This window comes from Magnolia sinica, chromosome 8, assembly GCF_029962835.1.
Source record: "Magnolia sinica isolate HGM2019 chromosome 8, MsV1, whole genome shotgun sequence".
Lineage (NCBI taxonomy): Eukaryota > Viridiplantae > Streptophyta > Magnoliopsida > Magnoliales > Magnoliaceae > Magnolia > Magnolia sinica.
The window spans coordinates 75325483-75335350 of NC_080580.1; the positions used below are offsets into that span (position 1 = coordinate 75325483).

The following is a 9868-nucleotide window of genomic DNA, read 5'->3' on the forward strand; positions in this document are numbered from 1 at the left end:
AAAGGACAAATACAACGTATGAGCATAGATTTGGATTACAAGTAAAAGACGATAGCTAAGAATTACTGCTACTTGATTATTGATAGTCCTGGGATAACTAAGATAAAAGGTAAATTTTATTTGATTGTTGGATTGTATTGGTTTGTTTTTTCTTTTATGTCTGCGGTGTATATTTTCTTTGCTATATACAGAGCTCTACTATATAGCTTATTCTTCCAAATACTTCTTTCATTACTTTAGCAGTTACATTAGTTGAAGAGTCTTTCTCTAAATTCTTCTTTTATTACATTTTCCTTTTGTGATTATTCTTCTTTTGTTGGTCAAGTTGTATGTTTCTTGGTTGCTTTTGGTGTAAAAATAAATTTATGTAGGTTATGATTCTATAAAAATTAAAAAAAAAAACATTCCAAATATCTTAAAGGTCTTTTCATTTACATCTTATTTCTCGTCAAATGTCACATGTCACACTCCATATTAGCTTTTTTAGTAATATCAAAATATAAGGTATAATATTAAGAAAAGCAATCATTTATAATTGTAAGCCTTTCACGATGGCTTCTAACAAATAAATGGATCAAATAATCAATTTGTCTTACTTTTGCCTAGATGATCTTAAACATAGATAGCCATAAGAAGTTTTCAATGATAATCGTTTCTACCTTATCTATCTATTCCATGAGCTAGCTCATATGGACGGGGTAGAGGTCAGACGCACTCCAGGGTGGGCCTTGACAGAGCTTTTTTTTTTTTTCATATGCTCCTTTCGGATGTGGCCAATTAGTGTAGCCCTTATCGTGGGGCCCACCTTGATATGTGTATTGTATATCCACACCGTCCATATGTTTTAACAGCTCATTTTAGTGCATATATATATATTAAATAATTAAATAATTAAATAATTAATTAATTTACTTATCTATTCCACAAGCTAGCTCATATGGACGGGGTAGAGGTCAGACGCACTTTAGGGTGGGCCTCGACAGAGCTTTTTTTTTTCTTCATATGCTCCCTGCAGAGGTGGCCAATTAGGTGTAGCCCTTACCGTGGGGCCCACCTTGATGTGTGTATTGTATATCCACACCGTCCATATGTTTTAACAGCTCATTTTAGTGCATGATCCAAAGATATAAGTAGATCCATGTCTCGGATGGACCACACCATAGGAAACAGTGGTGTTTCAACACCCACCATTAAAGCTTTTGTAGGGTCCACCGTAATATTTATTTTCCATCCAACCTTTTGATAAGGTCAAAAAAGACATGGATGAAGGGTAAAAAACAAATATCAGATTGATCCAAAATTTTTGTGGGCCCATAAGAAGTTTTTAATGATCAAACACCACTGTTTCCTGTGGTGTGGTCCACCTGAGTTTTGGATCTTCTTGTTATTTTTCTTAAAGCCATAAAATAATCTAGTCAAACGAATGGACAACATGGATAATACATCAAGGTGGGTTCTACAGTTAGGGCCGCACCTAATCCAGTCTATCCTACAACATTTTTTGTAGGGAAATTCAGATTCGAAGAAAAGAAAACACCTTGTCAATGTTCAAAGTCATTCTCGCAGTTTCCTCACGTCCACAAATTTCTACCTCCCTTACATGGATTCCTCTACAAGACATTCATTCGGGCTATTTTTCTTTTGGGGTAACCAGCTTAGGCACTCAAGGGTCTCTGGTCATGGATGCGTCATTCATATTGCGAGCTGCCCGTGGTCTCAATGTAACGCGCAACCAAGATAGTGATTACGAGTGCATCGAAGTGACTAAGGTAAACTCTTTGGGTTACTTCCATAATGATTATCCGAGTAACTTCTCCCTCCCTAGGCTGTTTATGCAAATCTACATGGTGACCATTATCACACAGGCAGTCCGCTTCTTCATGACGCCTCTCAAACAACCCAAAATTGTTTCAGATATTATTGTATGATTCTTCTCCTTCTTTTTCACATTCTACTTGCTAGATTTCTTAAATAGTAAGTTATTCATCTACCATATATGTCGAGTTGGTGATGTGGATTGTCCATCATGAGGGGCCACACTTTAATGTAGGCCATCCATCATGTGAGGCACAGTCCATCCATTATCTAAGCCACCTTGATGTGGACCATTCATTATATGGGGGCACCACCTTCAATATCAGTCGTTCATCATGTAAGCCCACCTTTGATGTCCTTCATCCATCATGTGAGTCCCTCCTTTGATGTGGATTGTCCAATAAGTAGGGTTCACTTAACATGGATGGTCCATCATGCTAAGCCACACTTTGATGTGGGTCATCCATCATGTGGGACCCACCTTTGGTGTGAACCGTACATTATATGGGCCCACCTTGATCTGGACCATCCATCATGTGGGGGCACCTTCAATATGGATCATTCCTCATGTGGGCCCACCTTTGATGTACACCACCCATCATATGGGTCCCACCTTTGCTATGGATAATCCATCATTTGGGCCCCACTTGATGTGGATAGTCTATAATGTGAGGCCACATTTTGATGTGGGCCATCCATCGTGTGGATATGATCTTTTACTATGGACCATCCATCATTTGGTCCCAACCTTCAATATGGATCATTCATCATGTCGGTCCACCTTGAGGTCAACCTTCCATCATGTGGTCCAACCTTCAATGTCCACCATCCATCATATGGGTCTCACCTTTAATGTGGACCGTCCATTGGATAGGGCCCCATATGCAAGGCCACTGCTTATCCAAGTTTATGAAAATAGAACAAAAAGAAGAGCTTTGACCCTCGCCAATTCAAATACAAGAAACCTTTTCAACTCATTGTTACCTATCAATCTTTGGTTCGACATGGAGGCCCATCACATCTTAGTATAGTTTAGCCTCTCCTCTTTTGTCTAGCACCATACTATAGCAAGTTGGATTGATTAGCATAACTTAGTTTAGTTTCTTCACTTCTGCCCAACACATCGCTAAAGCAAGTCTGATCTTGTCTAGTTAGTATATTCACGACTCCATCGTTGAATCCTCCGAATCTTTAATTAGTGATTTCCTTAATCAGAGCTATTCATCTACCATATATGTCGAGTTGGTTCAACTTGAACCTTATCCGACTGAGATTGTTCTAATTGTTGATGGGTCACAGTTGTGTATGGACAATATACAAAGTCAGACTGATCAAACAGTTTCAATTATTTGTTTGAATTTGAACCATTGACAATGTTATTATGAATCATTCATTTTTATGAACTCCCATTAGATGGATAGGATTTCTTGATCAATGTGATTTATGAGACATGCTTTATATATAATGAATCCATGATGTGGAAGTCCAGATCATAGTTAGATGTATCATCTGATGACAGTAGGTAGGCAAGGCAATAAGGAGATGTTTCTATAATATGGCCTCGAACCATATCGTTGGTGAACAAGTCCAAGATTTTTTGGTCCTTAAACGTGCATCAAAATGGAAGTGATCAAGCCTTTACTAATCTTGTCTTTATGATGATCCATGCCATTTTATTAAGGTGGTCTCATCGTCGGGCCCAACATGTTGGGAAGAAGTAAATTCGTTGTTGAGAATGTGTTTGTCTTAAGGGGCATGTATGTACTCCACACTTTTGAGAGCATTGGGACAATGTATTACCTTTTCTTCTAAGGATTGAAGATGGATGTGATGCTTATTCGTAAATCTCGTATAAGGGAAATGGTGATCTCCTTATGTGGTATGATCCTTCCTTACTTTACAGTGACGTTCGTCTATAAAAGTCTAACCAAAGTGCAAGGAAGCAGTCATCAAGGGCAGTTCCTTCATTTCCTGTCTTCATCAATTGTGCTCTCATCTTTCCCCATTATTCATCGAATCCTCGAAGAGCTCAACCTACTCAATTCAGAGCTTGGACGACTCACCTTGTCCACATCGCTGATCAATGATGTTGTAGGATGGATTGGGGTCATTGTCTTCAAAACATGGAAAACCATGGGTCGTAGTAAAAAATGAGAAAAGCATATTTATTGATGGAAAATCCAACACATTTTTTTACTTGAGTTCCATGCTTACACTAGTCCTATTCATCACATTCGTTATCCGGCCAGTTTCATTATGGATCAACCGCCAAACACCTCAAGGGAGACCAGTGGACTGGAGGTACGTCTTTGTCAGTCAATTCATGGTCCTGGTCATCGGGTTCTTTAGCGAATCAATCGACGTGATGATGAATAATGGACCTTTGATTATGGGGCTGGCGATGCCAGACGGGCCGCTGCTAGCATCGACCATTGTGGATAAGACGGAGGATATAAGTCAAATATTTATGTCTCTCTTTTATGCCTCCATGGGTATGAAGGTGGATATTTTTTAGACCGATAATATAGTTTCTTGGGGGTCACTGCAAGCTTCAGTCATTGCTAGATATCTTTCAAAACTAGTTGGGACCACGGTGCTTGCTCCCTTCTTCAAGATCCCTCTCTATGATGCAATCGTGTTGGGTTTCATCTTGAACTTCTGCGGCTTCATTGAGGCACTCACGTATGTTAGTTGGTTTAATTACAAGGTAAAATTTCTTCATCTATTTTTAGCAATTTTCCTTCTCTTTTCTCTTCCTTGAAAGCAACATTTTCAAATGCTAGCTACCTGCATGCCTTGACTTGCAAAGCTATTTAGTTTCTTTTAATAAATGAAATTTAAATTTAAAAAAAAAGATTTTGGCTAAAGCCATAATCACTCTAAATAGTAGTTACTACTCTTAACTACCTGTAAGCATACTTTTAAAAACTAGCTTAACCCAATTCGACTCAACTTGACTATATTTCAATTAGATTTGGGAAAAATTGGATTCAGTCACGACTTGGTGAAAACTAAAGAGAGACACCATAAAATTGGATTCGAGTTGGCAAAACTTGAAATTATTTGTATATTTGTTTTAGATTTTACGTATTGAATATACCTTCAATGTGGACTACCCACCTTGCAAGGCCCACTGGGCTAAGGCCTACCTTGGATGTGGGTCATCCATCATGCGGGCCCACCTTTAATGTGGACTATCCATTATGCAAGGCTCAACTTCAAAGTGGGTCGTCCATCAAGCAGGCTCACCTTAGATGTGGGTAATATATTATTAGGACCCGCATTGATATGGGTCATTTATCATGTGGGGCCTGCCATAGTGTCATGTTCATCATGTGGGGTTAACTCTTAATATCCACCGCCCATCATGTGGATCCCACCTTTGATGTGGACCGTCCATTATTCGGGGCACACCTTTGATTTGGGTTGTCCATCTTGAGGGACTCACCTTGGATGTGGGTCATTCATCATTGGCACTCTTGTTATAGATCGTCCATTATATGAGGCCCACTTTCAATGTCCATGCCCATTATGTGAACCCACATTTGATGTGGACTGTCCATCATGTGGGCTCCACCTTCGATGTCGCCATCCATCTTGTAGGGCATGCCTTGGATGTAGGCCATTCATCATTAAGAGCTGAACTTTGATGTCGACCATCCATTATATGGGGCCCACCTTCAATGTCATTGTCCATCATGTGGCACCACCTTCAATATCCATTGCCTCTCATGTGGATCCCACTTTTGATATGGATCACCCATCATGTGGGCCCCACCTTCAATTTGGGTTGTCCACCGTAAGGGGCCCATTTTAGATTGGGTCATTCATTATTAGGAGCATACCTTTCATGTGGATAATCCATTATGCGGGTTCACCTTGATATGGGTCATACATAATGTGCGTCTCACCTTTGATGTAGACCATCCATTAAGTGGGCCCTACCTTTCATGTGGGTCTTCCTTTGATATGGGCCATCCATCACATCAAGAGAGAGACAGAGAAGTAGAAAAGTTAAAAAAACAAAAAAACAAAAAAACAAAAAACAAAAAAAAAAAAACTCATGGAGATAAGTAATTTTCATCATTCAATTTACGTTTATAATGTTGCTCACCAAACTAATTTTACTTAAAAGAAATAACTTATTAACTTACATTAGGACCTTACTATATACTTATAAAGTCAAGAAAAGGTTGGTTTAGACTTCAGGTGGTCCAACTTAGCTAAGCATAAATTAAGAAATTAAACTAATCAAGGAAAATTCACACTAAGGCTTCGAAGCCAAAATTGGTCAAATCACATAAACTATAAAAGATATGCCAATTAAGCAACTAGTTTATTAAAGATAGTTTACTTTTGTGTGCTTACAAGTTAAGTACCTAGCATACAATCTAATTCAAGCATTCATAAGATTTAACTAATCAATCATATAAGTATGAATATAATTATGTTTAATTAATCACAAACATAAGCACATATAGTGATTCAGTTTCTCTACTTTACTCCTAGCAGACGCACTTTCCTTGAGTGTATTGGTATTCACTATCGAAGGTTTTAAATCAGATTCACCTCTAACTTTTATAAGCACATACTCCCGTCGAAAGCACACATAAGGACTTACCATGTATACACTAGTGTCAGTGGCTTACATAAGGACTTATCATATATACACCAATGTTGGTGGCCTACACAAGGACTTACTCACATACACACTCATGTAGGTGGTCTACATAAGGACATAAACATGTACACTCTCATGTCGGAGGTGATACATTCCCACACAAGAACCTATACGCATTTTGGTTACAAACTTTACACTCAATCCTACAAAAGGAATAAGTGTAAATAGACTCTACAATTGACAATTGTCAGATTGAGCCCCATTGTAGTGTCTCGCTTGAGTTGTTTTTTTAAAACTCTTACATGTTTGAATCCGCCCCTCAAATACTCCCCCGATTGTTAACAGGGATGCTTCAGCTCTTACGATCAATTGCCTTTTATATGACGCTCTAAAAGGTGGCTAAGGTGATAGCAAGTTGGTTGAATCTCCTACAGCTTATGAAAATGTTGTAATATTAGAGGATTCACCTAGATGGGTGTTCTAGAGAGTTTAGATAAGGATTATACCTATAAGGTTGAGTCTAATTTCTACAATAAGGTGGAGATTAAGTTCATTTTCAAGAGGAGCTTGGAATGCTCATTCAAGTGATAAATTACAAGGAAGTTAAATTAGATCTCATGGGTTTAAAGGCTTAGAATGAGGGATATGAGTTGAGAAACACCTAAGCTCTAATGAAACCAAAAATCATCAAAATGTCCAAGAATATAATGCCCTATATAAAAGAACCAAGCTTAATAGTAAAAAAGGGTAGAAAACATCTCTTCAATCAATCGATCAAGTGATGCCTTCAATTAATCTAACTCTCCTTCAATGGCATCGAAAGTTCCCTCAATGGATCGAGAAACTCCAGATGTTAAGTGAATTTGTTGCCGGACATTTTTTGCCATCTCCGATCAATCAAGCCCAGAGTTTTAATTGATTAAAGAGAGCTTTGATTGATCGAAGCGTGCGCTCGATAGGCATTAACAATCTGTCGATGGGATCGAGCTTTGCTAAAAAATTATTTTTTTGGGCTAAAATGTTTAGAGTAGTTTTGCACCTCTTTTAATTTTACCTATCATATTCCAATTGAGCTTTTAAGGCTATGTGATGATCAATCAAGGTTTACCTATTAAGGATAGTATCATCTAAAGGCTAACGTCGTTTTGGGTCTAAAGTTTAGGGTCACCAAGGCACCTCATTTACATGTTTTTCATTCCTTAATGCTCCACATCCACTTATATCTTTGGTCTTCAGCTTCCAAGGGCTCACTAACTCCTTGAAATGGACTCATGTGATTGACAAACAAGGTGTACAAATAAGTCTCAGCATCTAGGGTTAGGGTTTTACGTTTATGTTCTCCACAAAAGAAGAGATTATACACATCTGAGGTTAAAGAGACAGTAGTCGCAACTGTCCGCCTAGACAAGCTCTCTGCTTTGTCATGGCCCTCTCATTTTTATGATTTTCTCCCATTTCTAGGGTTAGGGTTAGGGTTTTTCTTTCGAATTTCATCAGAGTAAGAGAGAGAGGTAGAGATGGCGGTGAAGGCTAAGGCATCGAAAATGAACAAGAAGGAATTGTACAATGTGAAGCTCTGCCAGCTCTTGGATTAATATAGTCAGGTACTGATCGTCACATCCGACGACGTGGGGTCCAATCAGCTCCAGAACAGCAGAAAGGGTTTACGTGGTGATTTAATCGTTTTGATGGGGAAGAACACGATGATGAAGCGGTCCATCAAGTTGCATTCCGATAAGACCGGGAACAAGGCCTATGTAAATCTCCTACCGTTGCTTGTTGGCAACATGGGGCTGATTTTCACAAAGGGTGATTTGAAGGAAGTAAGCGAAGAGGTTACTAAATACAAGGTTGGGGATCCTGCCTGTGTTGGACTTGTTGCTTCCATCGATGTCATTTTTCCACTTGGAAACACAGGGTTGGACCCATCTCAGACTTCGTTCTTCCAGGTGCTCAACATTCCTACCAAAATTAACAAGGGTACCGTTGAAATCATCACCCTGGTCGAGCTGATCAGAAAGGGGGAAAAGGTGGGATCTTTTGAGGCTGCCTTGCTTGCGAAGCTTGGGATTAGGCCTTTCTCGTATGGCCTTGTCATCTTGTCTATGGATGATAATGGCTCTATTTTTAGCCCGGAAGTGCTGGACATCACAGAGGATGATCTGATTGAGAAATTTGCGACTAGTATTTCCATGGTGACAGCATTGGCTCTGGCCATTTCTTACCTAACTCTGGCATCCACCCCCCACATGTTTGCAAATGCCTACAAGAATGCTCTCGCCATTGCACTGGCGACCGAGTATTCATTCCCATAGGGAGAGAAAGTGACGGAATATTTGAAGGATCCAAGTAAGTTTGCAGTTATTGTGCCAGTTTTTGCTGGAGAAGCCGCTGCTCCAGCTGTAGCTTGTGCTGCAGAAGAAGAGAAGAAAGACGAGCCTGTAGAGGAATCAAATGACGATATGGGATTTAGTCACTTTGACTAAGAGCCTTGTTAGATTTTGAGGTTACAATGCTTGAGTTCTATTTTGATACATTTTAGTTCACTTTTGGTTTCTGTTAGTTTTCATGGGTTGGATTGCAATTTCATTATTAGTTATATTTTGCTGAACATGTGCTGTTTTAAAGCGGATAGGTTGTTGAGTTGTTAAATCTTTGAATACTCTTAATAGAAGAATCTTCTCTTTAAGTGTATATCTATATATATATCTTCTTTTTAAGTGTGTATATATATATATATATATATATATATATATATATATATATATATATATATAAAGGTGTAAACGTTGCATTAAGGTATGACATACGACTGTGACACACGTAATAAATCAATATGTTCAATAAATAGCATTTTCACAAGTTCAACACAAAAATAAATTATGCCTACCCTCACATTCATTCTACAAACAATACATCAAAGGATGGAAATTTAATCAGCAACTAAACATAATTGTATTACAACGTCCACAAATAGTAAATAAAGAGATGATAACACATACTAATAAAATTAGAAATCATGGAACTACATCATCAAGTGAAAAGACAACATCTTACGTTAAACAAAATTAAAATCATCACATTTACCAAAATCAAGTAAGAAGGCGTGATATTTAAGCTTCGCTAATGATATAAATGTAGGATGCTCAAGTTGGGAAGATCACCTACCTGATGTATGTGAGGAGATCTGATGTGTAGCTGGATTCTATGTGAATTAGTTTTAGGGCTCCGCTAGATTCAAACACAAATTGACTCAATTGAACCAAACACACTAGGTGCGCTTCTGCAATGATTTCTACATAACCCTGATGTGGTTTCAGATTAGTGTAATAATGTGTCATGATCCTAAGATCATCGGTTCCTTATACAAAAATCAGCAAGGCAAGTTGGCAGACCCATTGAGCTGACTCAGTGAGTCACCCTGGTTGGTAA

General features: G+C 38.5%; 1 pseudogene; it reads left to right on the forward strand.

Moving 5' to 3' along the window:
• The first annotated feature begins 7744 nt into the window (after positions 1–7744).
• On the forward strand, positions 7745–9063 carry LOC131253446 (large ribosomal subunit protein uL10-like; annotated as a pseudogene).
• The last annotated feature ends 805 nt before the right edge of the window (positions 9064–9868 follow it).